The sequence below is a fragment of the Alligator mississippiensis genome, chromosome 2, assembly GCF_030867095.1.
Source record: "Alligator mississippiensis isolate rAllMis1 chromosome 2, rAllMis1, whole genome shotgun sequence".
In the NCBI taxonomy this organism is placed as follows: Eukaryota; Metazoa; Chordata; order Crocodylia; family Alligatoridae; genus Alligator; species Alligator mississippiensis.
In genome coordinates this window covers 189,253,488-189,276,021 of record NC_081825.1, presented here as the reverse complement: position 1 = coordinate 189,276,021, position 22,534 = coordinate 189,253,488, and the positions used below count along the sequence as shown (strand labels likewise).

At 39.4% G+C, this 22,534-nt stretch overlaps 1 protein-coding gene and 1 long non-coding RNA gene across 5 annotated transcripts in view; one reads left to right on the top strand and one right to left on the bottom strand.

Moving 5' to 3' along the window:
* KCNQ1 (potassium voltage-gated channel subfamily Q member 1) overlaps nt 1–22,534 on the bottom strand; it is a 583,123-nt gene that overhangs the window by 271,925 nt on the left and 288,664 nt on the right. The window lies entirely within an intron of this gene.
* Nucleotides 1,922–22,161, top strand: LOC109280513 (uncharacterized). The gene is made up of 2 exons (XR_002086859.2): nt 1,922–2,469; nt 21,504–22,161. It is a non-coding gene; the product is annotated as an uncharacterized LOC109280513 (long non-coding RNA).

Sequence of the window (22,534 nt, the reverse complement as noted above, 5' to 3'; positions counted from 1 at the left end):
GGAAATCTGTTTATATTTCCAGATTTTCATCAGAATGATATATAGCTGGTGAAAGAGTATTTTTTTTCTACCTTGCTTATACATTTAAGCTGGTATTCTATCAGGACTACAGGATTTGTTGTTCTTCAAAGTTACCCTAATTTTCCTACACTAAGAGATAGAGATAGCACTGGAGTTCTCTTTGGATTCTATTCCTGGAGGATGCTTATTATACTTTGTAAATATAAAGAACTAAGATCTGCAGATGAAAGCATGCTATACTAGTGTAAAGTGTTGTTATAAATGGAAAGTGATACCCCATGGGAAGGCATGTCCTAGGTTCAAAGCTTTAGTATTATCTCTGAACCGTGCTCTGCATTTTGCAAGCCAGCAAACTTCTCCAGGAATTTATCTAACTGACTTAGATATCCTTAGCCTTGCCTTCACTACTAAAATAGGAGAATTTTGTACCTCAGGGTAAACCAATATACATGAGCTACATATGGGTATAAGTCTGAGGTGCCCAGAAAGCAATTCCAATTTTAGAATTTGTTTCTATTTCAATGTAAAAAAGAATTTGAGACCTTTTTGAAGTTTTTCATAACAAGTAAAAGAGAAAAAAAGCCACCACTCCTGAAAAGCCAGTACTCTCCTGTTTAAGGCCCTAGCCTAGGGTGTGGGAAATTCAGATGGAAGTCCCCAGTTTACAACAAGGACTTGAAATTGGGTCTCTTATATCTTAGACCAATGCCTTAACCATAAAGGTATTAGCATTAGGGTATCAGCACAAAGAGCTTGAAGGACTACTAGAGTTTGAAGTTATGATAGATTTGGACAATGAACCTACATTAAAAGATCTGCAGAAAGCAATTAAATCAATTCCTGAGAATAAAGCCTTCAGCAATAACTGTTTGCCAGCTGAAATCTGCAAATGTGCCAATGACAAATTACTTTGAAATTTCAAAAACTCACTCGCATCATGCTTCCTGAGCTGCAATCTCTAGGTGAAAGAATCTATCCTGAAAGTCAATGTGGTTTTTGTTCAGTAAGCTCCACCATTGATATGATATTTTTGGTCAAGCAATTGTAACAATAGTGTAGAGAAAAGCAAATATCGCTACAGGTAGGTTTCACTGAACTGACAAAGGCCTTTGATACTGTAAACAGACAGGGCTTTTTCACTGTTCTGAAGAAACCTGGTTGCCCCCAAACTGTTGAACATCATTTGCTCATTACATCAAGGTATGAAGATAACTGTAGTGTATGAAAACAAAGAATCAAATGCCTTTGAGATCAACAATGGGGTGAAACAGGGGTGTGTCTCAGCTCCCATGATCTTTAACATCTATTTTTCATTCCTGTTTCTTCATGCATTCAAGGACAGAAATGATGATATTCATGTTCGAACAAGACTAGATGGGGGCTTGTTCAACTTTGCAAGGTTTAGAGTGAAAACCAACGTGAAAGAGCTGGTTCTGAGAGATTTCCTGTTTGCAGATGATGGGGCCTTGCTTGCCCACAGTGAATCTTTCCTGAAAAATCTCTTAGGCAGATTTTCTGCATCATGCAAGAGCTTTGGACTGACAATTAGCCTAAAAAAGACAGCAATTATGTACCAAGGGGGAGGTGGGAGGAAGAACCAGTGCCTGACATCATTCTGGAGCATAAATCTCTTGGCATTGTCAACAGCTTTTGCTACCTTGACCTTCAGACTGAGCTGACTAAAAGAACTGGAAAAACAGCTAAGAATTTCAGGCTATTACAGAAACAAGTATGGAACAACAAACAACTATCAACTAAAGATGAAGATGTGAATCTATGAAACTTGTGTGCAGTCATCCCTACTTTATGGCTCAGAACTGTGGACTACATATGCTAGGCACATCAGGAGACTAAACAGCTTCCACATGAGATGCCTGCTCCAGATCCTGAAAATAAAGTGGGAAGACAAATGATGAACATAGAGGTACTGGAGCACACAAGATTGGCACACTTTGAAGTCACCATCAAGAAGAGAAGGTTGCAAGGGCTCAGTCATGTCAGGAGAATGGGAGAAAACCCTATCCCCAAGAATATTTTGTACAGCAAGTTGCCCTCTATGGCAGTACCATGATGTGTGCAAAAATGATATCAAGACATTCACCATCAATGTAGAAAGCTGGGAGGAGTGCGTACAATCTTGTCCAATCTGGAGGGAATATCTGGCACAGAGTGTAGCTCAACATGAAGCAGCTTTGATCCAAAAGATGGAAGCAAAGTGAGAAAGAAGAAAGCAGTATGTTGTAAACTTGGATTCCAATGCAGACAACACATGGATCTGTGAAACTTGTAACATGCTGTGTCACTCTTTTCAACTGGGCTTGTCAGCCACAACTGGATTCATCAGGCACCTGACCAGACCTCTTACAGACCCATTCAGCATGATCCAGAGAACTGGGCTAAGGACAGACATTCAAAAAGCCTGAGCCTGAATTGATTCAATCTTTGCAGGTTAGTTTAACTGGGCTAAGCTAAATCACTTTATAATTGCACAGACATCCCAGAAATACAGGCACATGCCTGCAGTGGCTCAGGCTAGAAGCAGGGGTGGGTGCTAGAGCAGCTCTCCCTGTCCTTCCAAAGTGCTGAGCTGAGGGGGAGGTGTCCAGGCCCCAGGAGGACACACTGATTAGGGAGGCCCCCACCCTCCAGACCAGGCCAGCAGGGAATTGATAACACAGTGTTTATCATTCCTAACTCTTTATTACCCCATTAAGAAAACAACAGAGGGACATTACAAGCTACTTACTGATTCTTTCTTTGTCCCATATGCCACAGCACAGACTGTACCTATCATGTAGTCCGCTAGCTAATGTTGAGCTGTGTCTATGTAAAGGCAGAAGGGACAAGGAAATAATCCCTGCTTAGCAGACAGTGGGGAGGGGGGAGCAGGGGGAAGCCAGGCATATGCCTGCAGTCTCTGCCAAGCTGCAGCCAGGGAGCAGAGGGAGGGGCCAGCTCTGCTGTGGAGCAGAGAGCATGGCAGGATGCTGGGGGAGTCTGGTTTAACTTAAACCAGCAAGGGGTCTGGGACAGACATTTCATAAACTGGTTTTACCCAAATCAGGTAAGTCTGATGCTACATTCAACCAGGTTTATCTCAAACCAGTATCAGCCATTTTTCAAACTGGTTTATGTATACATGTTCTGTTACAGGTTTAAACCAGTTTCTGATCACTTAAATTGGTTTGTATGTAATATCTGTCCTGAGTCTTGATGGCTGCCTACTCTATTAGCTATTTTAGGGTGGCTGGGATTTTCTTGCTATAAATTCTATTCTGGATCTGTGGAACCTTCCTGATGAAAAATGAAACTGGCACATTTTACAGAAACAATTCAACCTGATGAAATGACATTTTCTGATGGAAAAGACTTTTAGCTGAAACTGTTTTGACCAGCTCTCAAAAGAAAACAATGAAGACAAGGCACTATTGTTTTACCAAGTGGTAAACTAGATGAGATCATACCTATAGCCCTGCCTGGGGTTGACCTCACCTAGTTTACTTCACAATAAAACTTAAGTGCCATGTCTGCAGCCTGTCTTTACCTCAGGTCATTCACACACATTAATTACCCTGAGGTAAAAAATCACACCTTTTTAGCAATGAAGATAAATCCTTTGGTACAATGCCTCTTCAAACAGCAGAAATGTTAAACCTTGCATCAAAGCAAAAATGGTTAGAAGTAAATTACTTGAGAGCAGGACTTGCAAGAAATGTTCCCAGCATGTGGAAAAGCAACAGACAGTTATAAAAGCATTCTGGGCCACATCAAAATCTACAACCCAAATGCATACTAGAATCATAAGAAATGACCAACACCTAAGAGCAGGCACTTTTATATAAGTTAGCTCTGATGGAACAATATGGTAAAAATGGTTGCTTGAATTATAAGAAAACACTTGTAAAACAAAAATATAGGCATTGGGGATTTTTTTTTTAATTCTTTAATTATTACTTGAAATACAATGCTATTTTAACCCCAAGATTTTGTGCTATCTTTCTGTGTTCACATTTACCCTACAGCAAACTGAACACAAAACTGACCCCAATTTTCTTAAAAATCCAGAACTGCTGTATAAAACGTCTTAACAATAATCATTACAAATTTCCACGGCTAAAATAGTGCAAGTCTATCTACCAGGCACAATGCAATATAACATTGTTTGAAATGTGGATGGGTTCCCAAGTAAATCAAATAATCTGGAAAAAATCTTGAAGACCTGCAAAGGCAGTGAGATATAATCCTGGGAAGAACAAACTTCTGACGACAGCAAACTTGATAAAGCTACTAATGTATTCAGGGCACCCAGGACTCTGAAGATTAAATAGTGTCCTTTTGCAGAAGGCAAAACAGGTTGGACCCTGTTTGAATGTCTTGAGTTCTCATCTCAAATCACTGGGGAAAAATCTAAAGGATAAACTGGAGTTAGTCCAGCTTAATCTTTTCTGGAATTGGCTATATTGGACTGCACTCTACTTTTTTATTTATACACTGAAGGTCTTTATCAAGGTCCTAAAGTGATTAAAAGATATGGGCAATTAGTTATGGAACATTATTACAACCTCATAAAATCCTACCAAAAATTGAGTGAGTTGCCCAGGCCTTTACCACCCTATGGACTAGAATCTTTAGTCAACTACATTCATATGGCCATAGGGTGGTAAGAGCCTGGGCAACTTACTTTGCCTTTGGTAGAATAAACTCTTTTGGCATTACGATGATAGAGAAAATATAAGTGATTTCAATGGCCAGCCATTTTCTCCTACCATGGTTCAAAGGAGGAGGCTGGGAGGAAATAGGCAGGGGGGTGCTGATCCTCTTGTAGCATAAAGTCACGTTGGGTCCTTGTACCAGCAGCATAAATTACAACTGCTCCTCAGCATCTCCAAACTATAGGGGGGTGGGAGAAAATGGGAGCCACACCTAGGGTCCCGTACCCATCCCTTCCACTATGCCTGACTGGAACTTGGCAGAACTGAGATCCATTTATAGAAACTGAAAATTAGGTTAATATATTTACACTGCCAAGGTTCAGTTTGGGGCAGCAAAGAAACTAGGGTGAATGGTAAATCCACAGACAAAAAAAATGCTACAATTGTGTATTGTAAAGAAACAACTTGGGTCCAAAAGGCATGAAGCTGGTAGCTGCTGGCTTAACTCTGCTTTGTCAGGAGTGGTTGGCATTGTGAAGGCATTATAAAGTGATGTCCAGTAACCAACAAGAGGTAAGCTCTTATAGACAAATCTTAAGGACAAACTGTTGCTATGGTAGAGGGGAAAATAGGGTGTGGAAATGAATTATTCCGTAAAAGAAAGGCTGCTTTTGAGAATATGCTTGGCATGGTTCTGGTCTAGGCAGCTTCTGTGTTTGATTCAGACTAATAGAGGCAACTGCTAAACAGACACCCACAAGTATTTCAAAACGCCGCTTTAAAAGCTTACTATGTAAATCTCTCCAAACTTCAGAAAAGAAAGATCTCTCTTTCTCCCCCTCTCTCTAGCTCCCACTTCACCAGAGGTTCTCCAATCTCAACTCCATCAATCCCAATTATTCTTTCCTTTGTCCCCTCAAAAAGCAGGGTCTGGCAACAAATAGCCTTCTGGCTAATGGTTGGCTATGACTCTCTTTGGATTCCCAGCAAGCAGTTGGCAAGAGGTGTAGCCACAAAAAGGACATGGAGAGCTTCATCCATGAACACAGAAACAACAATCTTATCCTCTTCCATGGCCCAGACAAAGCAAGTCTTTATAATTTATTTCTTCTTTGTAGGGGGCTTCAGTCAGAAAGAATTACTGAGCATTTATGCTGAATGATCCCAAGTACTGCATGTAAAACCAAAGAGAGCTGATTGGCAAACATATTTTCTATCCATGGGGGAAAAAAACTCAGCTATTAAAGCATTCATTTTCATTCCTAATCAGTATGAAAAGCTAAAGCATTCTCACTTTTTGTGGAATAAAAAAAAAGTTTTGACAAAATAGGGAGTCAGAAATTTAAAAGTAAAAAATGATATTCTCAAAACCAAAACATTTTCTTGCTGTTTGCCATGTCAAAACAAAAATGTTTATATATTTGGATCATGGTTAAATTCTATGTTTGTTTGAGTAACTGAAATACATCCTGGGTTGGCTCCCACTGGGGAGCCCAGTCCACAGGGGACCACAGGGGGAAGACGTACCAGAACTACAACCCTCAAGAGGCACCATGGCAGTTCAGACAACCAAAGAAATCAATGTGGACAAAAATGGAAAATTGGGGATGAGAGGAAAGGAAAAAAACAACAAAATTTTCTATAAGAAAATAGTGTTCTTGCAAAAAACACATTCTCTGTTGACGAAAAATTTAGGTGGAAATTTTGATGGAACATTCTCAAGCAGAGAAATAACATACTTCCAGGAAGTGTGCCAGTCTAATTTGGTGTCTGCAATACTGTGGTATTATCTGAACCACCTGACTCATCAAAATGTGCAAAACCTTATTGAATAGGGGTTCTGTCTTTGGTAAAAGTAGCACTTGTTCTCTGTAGTTAGCCCAAATTGATGCTTATCACTAATACAAGAATCTTCTGTTCTCCTCCTTGCATAGTATGAGGTAGCAGAAGTAAATAAACATGTGGATTTCTTTGCTGAAGCTTCCACTTGCCTGGATTATACGTCCAAAATGTTATATTAGATAGAACCTGGTGCATTTCAACATAGAAGAAATATTTGAAAAGAGGGGGGGAGGGAAATCAAATATTTCTCTTCATCTACTACCTAATGTCATGTTAGTGGGGGCGATAACTAAATCTTGGTTTATTATCCATGTAAAATTACAAATAATAAACACTTACTTCCCTACTGGCTGGCTAGTAATTCTCATTTATCATCAATACATTTGTGCACAGATATTTGCCCCTAGATGCTCTGTAACTGAAACCACCAATTTTTTAACTAATTTTATGCCTTTCAACATGTTTCATGTCATCTGACCCCAATGATGGAAGCCTTTCATTTCTTCTTCCCGACCCTTCATAAAGAATTATTTTGCTCCATCAGAGCACAGGAAGCAGTAATAAGTAGACAGGTCCAAAAATACATGCCAGTGAATAAGTTGGTCACTGGCCCACAAGCAGGAACAAAAGTTTGGATGTTTGCCCCATTTCTTTTTGTATAAACATGATTTGGAGTTATTAGCCTCTTTTTGATTCTCACCAGACACCTTTATGGCATGGTTATAAATATAAAAAAATACTATTTTTTAAGCAATGTGCTTATCACTTCAGTATGTCAAATGACATTGTAGAGTTCCATGATGATTCTAACAGAATCCTTTCTAGGTAAAATTTGTGCAGTTTCTAAGACAAACACCAAGCTGCAAGCTCAGTCCATCATCAGTAAATGTAAATGTCTCTGACAACAGACCTAAGAATAAAGATTCTGAAGGAAGAAAGATTTTGGCCTATTGAAATCAGACAGCTAAAGTGGCTGCAGAGCAATACTGTGACAACTCATACTAGTTCTCAAGAACTCCTGGTTTTCAGAAAGACAAGGTTCCTTGGGTGAATATGATATCTTTTATTGGACCAACCCAAATGTTTTCAGAAACACACTCAACCAAAAAAACCTCAACTTAATTATTACGATGATATGCAAGATAAAGACACTTTGAGGAATGGGCTATCCTCCTTCTATGAAACAGATTATGAACCCCTTATTCACAGTAGTGAGCATTTGCTCACAGAAGTAGCACCATTGACTATGCTGTAAGTAAGAGGTTCACACACTCTGGCCCTATGTGTCTGCACAGTATCGAGGACAAAAATTAAAGAAATACATACGAGTAATAATATAATTGGCTTTGCAGCTCACAGAAGAAAAAAAAATCTTAGAAGACATACAAGCAGTGAAATATTGTAAGGTGAAATTTTTACAAAGTCATTACTGTGGATGCTATTTAGCTCCACATCTCTTGACTTCTTTAAGGACCAGAAGGAAGCAGAACTTCTTTGCATATCTCACCAAAAAGATGATACCTTCAGTGCCAGAATGCCATTTAATATGCTCTTGGAGCACTGGTAATAGCAATTTAGAGGGGAAACATTTTCTGTGCTGAATATAGCAGTTTCCCTTTAAGGTCTCCCATCCAGATACAAACTCCTCCTCTTTAGCTTGGGAAATCTGACAAGACCGTTTCTGAGAAAGTCTGGCTGTTAATCAAAATGAGAGGGAGAGTTATTTTCAGACCATTTTACCACTGCTTGAAAGGTGAATTCACATGCAAGCTTGTTATAATTCTGTTTTGTTTTAACAATGAGAATCTCCTGTGACATCACAATTAGCAGTGTTTGTTAATAGAGATTTTCCTTTTAAAGTGGGTTTACTGTGTTTAGAAAGGGAGAGTATGAGATAGAGCTTGCCAGCTGCCTGAACTTGGAGCCATTTATGTTGTGTGAAAATGGAGCTGCCATATTGTCTTCTCTGTCCTTGGCAGCAAAGAAAGAAAAAGGGAGTGGGGGCTGGCAACAAAGAGAGTGTGTTGAAAGGAGCCTGACACCAGAGGGAGGGTGAAAGGTCCTGGCAACTGAGAGTGGTGGGAGTAGGTTGACTACCTACATTTCAAGGAAATAAAGGAGCAGTGTATGAAAAATATGGGACAAAGCTTATTCTTGAGAGACCCACACACACAATGTTTTATTCATGAAGCAAAGTCACCCTCCAGTATCAGTACATAATCCTTTGTGTAAATGTTACTTGAAAACATACTTCCTAATCTGACCAAACGCTTTTGCCTCCTTGGACAGGGGGTGCAAACTATTGTTCACCAAACAGGAGAGGTCCCTTAACATCTAGGCCGAGTAGTCACACTAGGTGAGAAAGGGTTGAGAGAAAATAGTGGGTACCGGGAAGGGCCTGTGGTGGGAGACGGAGGGGGGATGCGGTGAAAGGGGCTAGCAGCATAGCAAGAAACATAAAGGGAACCTGCTGACAGCATGCATTGTATGTAGGTCTACCCTTTCCTTACGCTTACTATTGGCAGGCTATCTACTTACCTTTAATCTCGCCAAGTTCTGGCAGAGCTTTTTATTCCTTCCCAAACTAATTATGCACCATCCTCCTGTTACAAATTAAGCAGTTTTTGTTAAGTTGCTCTCTAACTGCTTGGTTGAGTTATTTAAAAAATAGCCTCTTCTTACTGTCTTAATTGATTATTACTGGTATGTATCCCCTGCTTCTAATCAAAAGGAAGGACTGCTTTAAAAATATTAAATTTTTCATGTTATTGGGATTAGGCTTTGTTAGCCTGTAACTCTGTTGACCGTGAGCACTGAAGAGTTCCTTTGCCATGGCAAGGCAGCTCCTCTGGGTGTGTTTTAAAATCACTGTTCAAGTCTGTGGCACACAACATTTCTTACTTTACTTAATCTTTCTGTTTTTCACTCATCCTGATTTTCAGCTTGGAATCAATTCAATCTCTTTCTCTCTTTTTCTCTCTCTCCCTTACTATTTTGCAGTCTCAAGTGATGAGAGCAATTATTCACAAAAGTAATTTATATAATCTAGAAATCTCATCGTAGGAATATACTCATACACAGAGTAGTTAGTAAGCTAAATGGTATCAGTTACACCCACTGTTATCTATGCCTGCAAAATGAGGCAAAAAAAACCGAGGTCTTAAAAAAAAGACAAAAATGAGGTCTTAAAAAAAAATCTTTTAAATCTTTGGGCAAATTTCCATTCCATGAGAGTAGGCTGAACACTTAGACCCTTGCATTCCTAACCTTTCATAATGACATTTATTAAATTTAATTTAAATATGGGAATTTTAGTCCAGGGGGTTACTAATGGCAACCATATTTGATTAATTTGCTTAGTTACCTCCTTTAAAAGAATAAGGGTTTGAGAGTCTGTATTTAAAAAAGGCCTTGAGAAGAATCAATTTCTTCTTATTCATCCCTGGTATTATGAGTACCCCCATGTGAATCTTTGCCTTATTTTTCATGTGGCTTCAGCAACTTGTATTGCATGGTTTGACCTGCCAAAGGACAGGCACATATTATTTTGTTGCAAGCCAGGCTACTCTTTGCTAGACTGTTTCGAAAGACCCCCCTATCCTTTCATAGCCTTTCAGTTAACGCAAGTGAGAGCTTCTATTTCCTTGTTTATCCTCAATGAAAGGGTGAGCAGTCAAGTCAAGCAGTGGGCAATGCAGCAGATGTGCACAAAGCACCCATCTGACAATGGCCAGAGTTCCCACTGAGACTTTTGAGTGGAGAATAATTGTACTTTCTTTTGCCTTGAACCAAGGGTACAAAATCACATTTATGTGTGCAAGCCTTTGCCCTCTCAACATGTGTTCTTGGCTGTATTTGGGTGCTTGCTGAAGGCTCAGCCAGATATTTGGCTCCAAAAATAAAGGGTACAGAAGAAAACTTGAATGCAATAAAATTAAAAAGGAATATTTTGGGACAATCCGTTTAGTTATAATTTTATTATTTTCATTAGATTTGTAGAAAGTCAATGTTTTTAGGAACATCATTAGAAAAAAAACCAGTATCAACTATTTCAAAACTTGATTGATAAATACAGGAGATATACTGTGTGCTTCTGCAAGTTGTTTTTTAAAATACATATTTGGAAAGAGCTCTCAAAGGAATGTAAAGTATTAGCACTTCATTTCAAACAGTGACTCCCCAGTTTTTTTAATGTCCTTTCCCCTTCTGCCTCTCTCAATTTTTTCTACCATAAAGTAGTCTCAGTCTGACCTTCCATCTGTTGTGTTATCTACCTCTTTTCTCTTCCCAGTTTTAAATGTTTCTGTTTCTAAGCCCTATGTCTTCTTACCGGACAGGGAAAAGCAGGTCTAGATATCCTCCCTCCACAGTCGGTCCCCAAATTCTTCTCTTATTCTGCATTGTTTTCCCCCCTTATCAGCACAGGGAAATTGAAGAGCACCTCACTCCATCAGCTGGGATGCAACAAAATGTTGCTATTCAATTTTCATGCAAAATGGGCAAAATCAGCACAGGACCAGAGGGAGACCTGTCTTGCAGACCCACACATGCCTGGTATCCTGCAGAGTAAACACATGCTAGTAATACATATTGTATTTTCTCACATATAACCCACATCATTTTCCCCAAAACCAGCTGGGGGAAATCAGTGTGTCCATTATATGAAGGAGAGGGATAACCAGGGGCCCAGAAATGTGGTGCAGCATGGGACAGTGAGAGGTGAAGTGCTGTCTGCATTAATTGCTGTGCCTTTGGGAACCCTGGCAATTAATGCTGCCACTACTTCCTTCCCTGCTGCCAAATTTCTGAACCTGGGAAGAGCCTTCCTCCCCAACTGCATGCTAGATTGGGTTGGTATGTGGCTGGACTTGGCTCACTGGGTCTGACCCAGCACACAACCCCAGCCCTGGCATGCCAACTTGGACTCAGCATGCAGCCCTGGATGCTCTGTGCCAGGTCAGTCCATGTGTCCAACTGGTGTGCAGGGCTGGCAGCAGGTTTGGGGCCAGGCTCGTCTCCCTAGCTGCTGCCACGCACTTATCTCAATTTAATATTTTTCTCCCCTTCAGGCTCCCCTTCAAAATCAAGGTGCATAGTACATATAAAGTGCATAGTATACACCAGTATTTGCAAGGTGCATAGTATATGTGAAAATATATACTATATGTGATTGATACACTGTTGGGTAAGGGGATACTTTTTACCTCAAATTCATACAGAATCTATAAGGCAAGTATGTATTTGTGTGTGTGCATGTAACCATATTTTATGTGCGTGTGTATATTTATATTTCGAAAATAATCTACTTGTTCAGCTTCTCACCTTAGTTATGGAAGATTAGTGATCTGGTACACGATCACATGGAACAGTTTTTCCTTTCTTTAGTCCCCTAACGTACTGCTAAATTCATGGCACACTCATGTTCCCCCCAACCTGATAAACAGGATCTCCCATACTCTGGCTCATTTCTTTTCCTTTTTTCCAAACTAAGGCTCTACCCCATGCTGTCATCAGCCAGTGCCTCTTCTGCTCCCTGTTACTCTTGGCAATGAGCTAGTAACAAACCCACACAACACTGCGAGCCACTCATTTGAAATTGCCATATCACTGGATTTCACATGGTTTTCAATGGAAACCATACATTTGCTCAGGCTGACTTTAAACATGCCAATCATTATGGACATGTTAGAGTCTGGCTTTGTAACAAAAGTCCAAGTAAACTGTGTTTCATTAGGTTTCACTAAAAAAAAGGCTTTGCACTGTCTTGGATGCTGCTTCACAGAACCTGATTTGCAGCTGCCAAGAATTTGAGACACGTTCCTTTGCTCAACCTGTTCAAAGATCTCCGAACACTCTTATTCAATGTCCTGCTGGGAAGCAGAGAGTGTTCTAAGGGTTAAGCAATGTAGGACACATAACAATGCTAACTGATTCTATTTAAAAACCATAAATCATCACTTTCTGCAAATATGTCAAATGCAAACAGCACGGCCCTTAAACATGCTACGAAAACACTATAATCTCTTAAGGAGAAGGATTCAGATGGGGGAGGGTGTGGAACTGGCTAGATCTCATATTGCACAGAATAAAGTGTTGTCACAAAAATCCCCAAAGGAATCAAGCAGTGGGTAACCTGATGAAGAGTCACAGGGATGAGTCAATTTTTTTGCGCTTAAAACTGCTTAAAGGCACATGCACATGTACTTACACAAAAGGAAAAAAAAATCCTGACACTGAGACTTCAGACACTGAACTGCTGCAAATAGCTTTATATACTTTGCTAAAAAATTGCTAATTCCATCTATTGTGAAGCTGGCACATTTATAAACATAAGCAATTAATGAAAAAGCTCAAATGCGAGTTTGATATACAGTATATAAAAAAGCCCACAAAGACAGGGAAATCAAAGCTGATAGAAGCTTGAACTGAAGCAGAATTAAGAGCAAACTCAAAGCTTCACAGCATGGGATGGTTTATTAGCAGCCCCAAGACAAAGGCCACAAAGCAGTTTTACTCCGTTAGAGTGAGGAGCCCTATTATAGAGCCTTTCAACTCCCCAAGAATTGCCTTTTAACTCTCCCTCCACAGCAGGACAAACAGGGGAACAAAATTAGTCTTGGATGATGTTAGATGTTTTGTAACTTGTAGTGTTAGTCCCACTGGAGCTGTTCTGACTCCTGTCAGATTTATCCCCCTGACATTCAGTTTGGATTAACCTAAAGTATCTTTTTATAAAAATATAGCATTTAAGTCACCAAAAAATATTTGGATTAGTTAGATAGCCATACAATATTTCCTGGATTTAGGCATAATCTCCCCCTGGTTGCAGTGCCACTGTTATAAGAAATGCTATATGCTAATGTTGAACCTGCCCTATTGACTACATTAGGCTATCATCTCACTAAAGTATCGAGACAAAAAAAAATCAAAGGCCCTTCAGACTTTGGGGGTTCTCCATGGTCCTAAGTAATTGAACCAGAAAAGCTATCTACTGTTAGATCATTCAATGAATTAATATTTGATGCTCAATTTCAATACCATTTTTCTAACAGGAGAAAGAGGTAAGCTTCCCCCCCGCAAAATGATGAAGATTATACAGAGAACTTCCCCAAGATAACATGTTACTGAACATTCTTCAAGTTGCTTTATAACCGTTTTTAGGTAGGATGGTATCAGATATCTCAAATCTTGCAATCCTCACACATTAAATGGGAATTCTGAATGTGTGGGGTATCAAAATTTGATCACATAATCAGTATACAGCTGATTCATCCTTGGCCTTTAGACAAATCTTCCTCCATTTACTGCATAATCATTTTTATTCTAGCAGTGCTATAATGTTGCCTGGAGCAGTGCAAGTGATAAACAAACATAACTCACTTATATTATAAAACACAAAAGTTGTAATCAGACACAGCTCTTTTAAAGCTGATGTAGTTCCAAAGCTTAAAAATGGAACTATATCTATCTATTCATATGCATGTGGTGGTACATATAGATACCTATATCTATTACACATACACACATATACAATATATAATGCATGTGTGTGGGCATGTGTATAATATTATATACTTATGTATAATGTGTGTGTATATATATATATATATAATGTATATCAATATCTACATATACTAACACATACATATGGATAGATGGATAGATATAATTCCTTTTTTTGAGCTTTGGAACTACTTCATCTTATATATGGAGCTCTCCTTAGAATTCCTTGCAATATTATTTTGAATGTGCCATAAACCCATAGATCATATTTATGCTGGAATTCACTTTTGTAACTTCTGAGATGGTCACATGTCTTGCAGTTACAAAAAAAAAAAAAAAATCAAGCCAAAATTAACAAAATTCTTGAGTGGACCCTTACCTCACTTCCTTTCTGCCTTCAAATTTTCCATGCCTCTGCAAATATTAGAAATTCTTCAGAAGGCTCTTATGCCTCTTGCTCTAGTGACTAAGTTACAAAAAACATCTTTCATGGAATCTGACATCTTAAATGATTTTAGCTGTTGTGATGAGACAGTTTGAATGTTTGAAAAGATCAGTACAGTAACTCATGGCATATGTAATATACATCGACACACATAATCTTTGTGGCTATATAAAACTGGTGCAGCTAGAAAACATGGACTTCTTCCCAGTGGGATTTAAACAGTTTGACTGAGAGCAGAATTTTGTTCCATTTAATCTGGTGTAACTGAGAGCAGTTAAGTACATAGTATACATGCACATGCTAAAAAAAAATGCCTATTTTTAAACACCTTTATTTTCAAACAGCTTTATTTTCAGCCATTAAAGAAGGAAACCATAAAAGAAACAAAATCTTGTTTGGATATATTCTGGGTGTATTATATTGCCAGGGAATGACCTTTTACACTGCTGTACCCAAGGTCACAGCACTTTAACCTGAACTCACATAGAAACCCTAGGAAACTGGGTTGCCCAGTCAAACCGGCTGTATAATATTCCATGTCAGGTATCACACCACAATAGGAATACTTTTGCACTTGGGCCTTTCACAGTCATCCCAACTAATTTGTCACCTGTAGCACACCACATAAATACATCAAGTTGACTTGCTGTATGCTTTATTGCCACCGATTTTTACTGGCTTGCAGTGCTAAGAAAATGACCTAAAACTATAGAAAGTCTTTACAACTGGCTTTATCTGTTGGTCTGCTCCAAAAGCTATTTTGTTCAACTTCTTATACCACGTCCCTTGCTTAAATCAAAGTTGCCTAAAATAATTTAAAGTGGTGGATAAGTATTCTACCATGGAACTATTTTCCAAGGGCTTCACATGCCTAAACCCTCACACACTGCACTGAATGCCTGAGATATCAACATGTATTGTAATGAAACAAAACAAAAAAATATTGTTTCTTCAATACCGGAACACAGATGTTAAATAAATCAAGTTCTATGCCATTAGAACGACTGAGGAAATTACTGACCAAACAAAGAGGGGTGTTGTATACTTGTACAATACCCATTACCCTCAGAACCCAAACTTCATGGGACTGCTTATATAGATGGGCCCCAACCAGCAGCCTTGCTGGCAGTATCAGTGACTAAAGGTTCAATAAGAACAGAAATTGAAACGAGGTTATTCACCCACATCAGGGCTGAAACACACTGTGGGTGGAACTAGAAGAATCAAATGCTGCTAGCACTACCTGAAGGGTGGTTAAGGGGAGATCCATTCAGCAATTTTTACATATGCTCAAATATTCACTGGAAAAAAAAAACCTGCATCAAAAAGGAAACTGGATAAAAAAAAAATAGGTTTTAAAAGAAAATATATTTGTATGTGCCCAGGTAATGGGTGGGGCACCCTGCCTGATACAAGTACACATGTCAAATAAAAACCTGTACAAAAAGACATACACACTTCATAGTCAGATGGACAGGTCACTTGAGAGCAACTTCCATAAAAATGTAGATGCTTTTTCTTGACCTACCATAGCCCCAGTGAAAATGTTAGCGAACCCATTAGCTTTTAGGTCAAGAACATCAGAATGGCGAAGACTCCTGGTCAGGAGAGGATTAAGGAATGATAGAATGAACAGGTGGAGCTAGCCCCCACGCTGAAGTTTAAGGAGGTCTTTTATGCTACAAAGCTCTCCAACCCCCTGCTTCCCCCCACCCTCCTCCTGTTTTTTTGTTTTTCCTAAAAGGACATGGGATTTTCCAGCAGCCCCACCCCCTTCCTAGCCCATTTGTTGCTCCTGGTAATGCATCTCGTCATGCACTTATTTTGCAGCAACTGCCCCAGAAACACCTAAATGCCAGTTCTGAAGAATTCAAACCCATTTATTCTATTCCAAGGCTCACATTAAAATGATACAACAAGTCTTCTGCCTGGTTGTCCATACCACCACATCAGTCAAATCTGTAGTGTGCTGCTTTTATTTTAATTAGCTTCTAATAATTGTGCAAACCCTTTACATTTAGTTCATGCTGTTACTTCAAAGCATTTAAGGAAATTGTTTTAAACAACCTCTGCTGAAAAGTTAGTGAATGTTTCCAAGTTCTGTGTTGAAAGGATTACCTAGGGTATGACAAAGCAACAGAAAGCATGCTACTTACAATTCAAATACAAAAATACCCTTTCCTTCATCAAATCATCTATATGAGATAAGAACAAAAAAGCAGAGGACTCATAAACTGAAGTTCATTTCTTATGATGTAGACTTTTCCATTTTTATGACTTACTGAAATTACTTCTCCCTCCAAACTGTGATATTGTTTGGTAATGTAGCAGTGGAACTGATCAGTTAAATGAAGCATGAACTGCAGCCTGTAGAGAGCTGGATTAAAATCTGCTGAGTTTTCAACATGATCCTTAATCAGAAAAGGTTTCTTTTGGAGGAAAAAATATAAAACTTAGGGGGAGAGACATTTTTTAAATAGTAGCACAGTTTTGCTTTATATATAAATCATGGCACCACAAAACAAAAATGAATCACACTAAAAGATTATAAGAGCCTAAAATACTGAGCCAGAGGCGGGTTTTTCATGTGTTCATACTATGGCATGTCACAGAGCCTGATTAGATGATTTACCCAAGAAAATCACTCAACAACATCAACAAACATTGCCTGTGTCTCATTCTCTCTTACTACAGTCATCTTATACTCTCCCAGGCAAGTCTGAGATGCTTGCAGTATGTCCTTGCTATTTTATTTCTGTTTTATATAAACCTGGAATGAATGTTTAAAAAGCCTAATGAGACATCCTTAAACTCTGCCTTTGGCACATCTAAACAGTCAGTTTCTTCAGCATCTGGTACAAAAGATGGGGTATGGAGAAAAAAATAGATAGGAAACATCATGTTGCTGCCAGTTGGCATACTTGGATAGCTATACATTTCCTCAGTTAATGTACAGAAGTCACTTCCACTACTCCTTGTCTTCCTTAATTATTAGTAGTAGTGTTATTACTAATCTTATGATCTGCAAGGTTCATTAACCATGTTTACAGAAAAAATTGGGTCAGTCTGACATGCCAGTATACATATTTTGTTTTCATCAGGAACCAAAATGCCACGTGAACATATTTTTCAAACAAACAAACAAACTGGTTTGTATCTGACTTTTAAACTAGCCATAAAAATCACTTCATTAAAAAAAATTATCCAGAAAGAAAAAAAGAAGAGGTTAATTACTTGCATTTGCTTCTGTTCATTTCTACTTGTGGGAAATAGTGTCCCAGCTACTGAGCAGTGGGACTGACCTGAACAGCCATGCTTTCTGTGAGATTCATGAGAGGGCGATGGCACCACTTTATACAACCCTCCTCTACTGTGCACAACCCTCCTTTACTTTACACAACCCTCCACAACTTCCTCAGGTCCTCTACCCTAACTAGAGTCCGGATGTTATACAGAACTTCAAGGTAGAGGGGAAGGCGGGTAGAAAATGTGAATGCTCAGAGAAGACTCTTGTGGAAGAAGTGACTGATGAGTAGTTCTTCAGGGATCACTGTGTACTCCCATGAGTGGCAGATTAGAAAAATAGTGCTTAACCTGATGTCTGGCAAGTGAAGAGTTCTCAGCTACATACAGACTATAACAGCACACTCCCAAACAGGACACTGAAGAACCAGAAGCAGTGCCTGGTAAAAGTGTGTTGTGGACTTGACTAAAGCAGGCTACTGATGCCACAGAGGTTCTCAAGTAGTGGGGTCTTCATTATATATTTGTAAAATACATTGAAACAATGTTATTCATATTTCCTAATCCACTGTAAATGTATCTCTTTGGAAACTGGCTCTGGCTGGCATATCTCTCTATATTACAAATAACCTGTAGAATTTTTTTTAAGGAGTGGCGTTTTGCAGGTTAAACAGAGTGTACCTTCTTTACAACTAAGGCACAAAGATAAGTTGCCCTGGGTGGGAACCAGGTCCCAAGGAGACCTCTGGAAAGCGGTACGTTGAAGCAAGTGGAAATCTGAACTCATCCTAGTGATGAAGCTAGGACAGGGCCTCAAGGTGATATGTTCTTTGTAGAACACATTGTAAGGTGGAATGACCAAAGCAACAGGTTCCAACACACTCTTACCAGACATGATTGCTATTCAGAAAGTTCCTTTGCTATATATGAGTGAGGTTTGAGAAAGAGGATCGTGAGGAGGGCTGTCTACTTTGTCAAGGCAAGATTTAGGTTCCTTCAGAGTTGAATGCTTCCTAACAAGAAGAAAACACATATATCAAAACCTTAAGAAAACTGGATACTGCTAGATGAGATATGACAAGTTTGTCCTTTACATAAATCTGATGAGCCGATACTGCTACTGTAGAGATGCTGACAGTGATTAAAGCTAAGCCTTGAGGCTACAGAGGTATAGGGTTCCCCAGGATTGCAGGAACCCTACCTTGAAATGGGATGAGTCCTTCATCAGTGGCCAAGATACAAAGCTATTTCCGTTTTTGTTTGTAGTAAATTTAGTTTGGATATCGGGGGGGGGGGGGGAGGGGAATGGACAACGACACTTCTTCACTGTTAAAACAGTGAGGCAGTGGAATAGATTGTCCAGGGAAACTGTGGCCTCTCCATCACTGGAGGTGTTCAAGAAGATGCTGGGACAGCCAGCCACTAGTTGGGGATGATGTAGGTGTATCTATGCTTATGCTCTGCTATGGGTATTTCTCATGCTTCTGGGTTTTGCTGGTTACCCCCTTCCTCCCTTTCTGCTTCATATGTCACAGTGTTTTTAAGCTTTCCCAGAGGCACTGGGTGTTGGCTGCAGCTGGGGACTTTGACTGGGGTGTGCTGATGCTCCTCTTGGGAACAAAGCCAAAGTCAGAGGTTGCTGGCTAGAGGGTCTTGCCCCTCCAACTGAGGGTCACACTGATCATGGTATTTGGGGTCAGGAAGGAATTTTACCCATGATCAGATTGGTATGGACTGTGGGGATTTTTGCCTTCCTCTGTGGGGGGAGAAGGGGGAGGGGGCAGCATGGCCCTCTACCTGGGACCTCTTGAATGTATACTGACAACATTTTCTAGAAACAGAACATTAGCTGCCATGATTCCCCTGCTTTACCTGCGGTAGGTTGGGGTGTTAGATCTAAGTTGTACCAGGGTTGAGAACAGTTTTATGTAGAGTTTAGATTATGATTCTATGGGATGGTTTGGATAAGGATGATCCTGCCTCAGGCAGCGGGCTGGACTACATGACCTCCAGAGGTCCCTTTCAGCCCTACTTCTCTATGTTTCTATGACTCTGGATGCAACCCTTTCTGGACTACAAGATGGCTTGGATTTTAGAGCAAAAATGATCCACATTAATTAGCAAAGAATCTCCTAGGCTGCAAGATGAAGCATCTTGGATTTTATGATGAAACAAAATGTGGGCGCCCCTGCCAAGTTTCTCTCTGAAGGAACTGAAGATGCTCCGAGGTAGCTGCAACTCAAGACTATGGAAGTTGGTACTGGTACAGAGTCAAATAGTGGGACGGCATGCGATGGGGTGGCTAGCAGCCTTGACAGTGAGCTCTCCTCATACACGGCAAGGGGAAAAGGATTAAAGGATCTGAAGTGATGAGACTTCCATGTTGGTCAGTGCTGGAATATGCAGCTGTGGAGGAATGTGAAGAAGAGGCAACCCAATGCTCAATGATCTTAGATTTATAGTACTAAGACAGAAGCAGTCATCCCAAAGACCAGCCCAGAAAATGGTGCTGAATACAGAGAAGGCAGATTCGGTGCCACTGTTGCCATTGTGAACAGTAGGTGTGTTGGGTTCTAAGATATAGAACCCTTTTCCTGCTTATGCAGGGGGTCGGACTCGATGATCTATTGAGGTCCCTTCCAACCCTAACATCTATGAATCTATGAATATAGGCACTGGTGCCTGAAGACGTGAGTCCTGTTTCTCTCTATAGTAGTATAGGAGTCCAGGTGGTTCTTGAGGTATATTTCCTTATAGGACAATGACAATATGTCACGCAAGACCTCTCAAACATCCCACAAATGGACGTGCCTTTTCAAAGCAGCTATATAGCTGAATGTCAGGTCCCTCAGTCACACAGATGGAAATGCAGACAGTCCCATGAAAAAGGATATGAATTCCTTTCCCCCTCCCTTCCCCACATTTGACTGGTTGTGGTTATGCACCAATATAAAAACTGACGCAAGTGAGAACTTACTGAACTGAAAGTGAATTCTGCTTGAATGTTAGCATAGCAACAATCTTGCTCTTCATTCATAAAGTCCTCTGTACTAAAATGCCTCAGTACAGTAAAAAGCCCAATTGTAGTTGGCAGAAGGGCATTTAAAGAATCTAGAAAAATCCCATTTATGATACTGCAATACTCTTCTATCTTGATTCTGCCAAAGTTCACTGAAGTTTATGGGTGGAAGACTGTGTGGTCAAACTCTTAGTCAGATCCATTATGATAATGAGGAACAAGTAGGATACTGGTAGGCAGATCAGGTACAATTCTGCTCCACATTATACTCATTTTAATTAAGTCAGCAATGATCTCATAGCTGTATAATTTTTTTTATGTTGGTGTTGAGTAGAAAGGCCTATATTGAAGGCTATTTTGGCTGCCCACGGTTAAGAATGTGACTCATGTGAGTGGGAGAAAATAATGCAGAGAGCACTACATATTTTGTGCATGTAGAAAATAGGAGATCTGTAAAGGAGAAAGAGACAATAAATGTAGAGTGCACACTTTCTATCACTTATAATGTAGAGAAATGCTGAACAGAAAATAACTGTGTTGTCCAATAGCTCCAACCCATTCATACAATTCCACCTCCATGTTGTTTCTCTGTGTGCCTCAGTCCTTTTCTGCTCATAAACATCTCATTTTTTGTTTAACCAACTGCAAGCATTGTACTTCCTTCATAAGCTACTGACATGCTGTATGTTTACAGTTGTGTACAGAAAATCATTCCTTATTGTGATATCTGGAACCTAACCAGTTTAAATAATTTATTTTATTTTCCCATTTTTTGCAGACCCCTTGATAGAGAACTTCTGAGAACTTTTTCTTTGATTGCCTCAGATCATTCATGTCTACCACAAAGAGATAAAGTATTAAGTCTTTTTTCACAACACATGTTTTAAATCTTGAGTCTTCTTACATGTTCCATTTTCAAGGCAATAATATATCACTTACAATCCTCGAACAGAACACAATGTTCTAAACAGCTACGCAGACTTGTACTGGTGCCTCATACAAGTGAACTGGCTGAAAGGCAGTTTGGATACATAAAATAACACACAGTTCAATTTAAGTCTTAAATATAAGTACAATGTAAACCTTGACTTGTTTCAACAGACTAAAATCTTGGTTGTAATGAATTTCTGTTTCCATTTAATCTGAGAGGAGAAAAAATCCTTTGCTATTCAAAGTTTCCACTGAAAATTTTGCATTTCTTGCCCTTCCTTCTGTCTCTGTTTTTAAATGCAACTGTAACACAGACTTGGTTGCTTCAAAGTTTATTGCTACAATAACCACTTTAGAGCTCTGTCTTAGCAAATGCTCTGCATAATTATTTCATTTGAAGTATATTCTGTATTTGAGCTTGTTGCACCAAGAATCATTATATTGCTGCACATTTGTCTGTTTTACATCAAATTGCTCTTTTTTAAATTAAAAAAACAAAAACCTCATTTGGCTCATAGTTTTCCATCACACCTAAGTAACTGAGGCTTCATTTGAAAATGGGACTCAGGGTAAAATTTTCAAAAAAGGCCCTAAATTCTGTTTTCCCACATGATTTAGGCACTTAGCTGAATGACAGTTTACATATAGAGTTATGTAAGGACGGCTGTTGAGGACGAGCTGTTCCTGAATAACTCCATGTGTGGACACTCTTATTCTCGAATAAGTGCCTTGTACCTGTTTAACTTAAGCCATCAAAGTGTATTAAGTTGAGCAGGAACAAGGAACACTTACTTCATAAAGCATCCATACATTAAATTATTCAGAAAAGCTTTTCCTGATTACTTTTCCCTAGATAACTCCATGTGGAGACAATCTCTA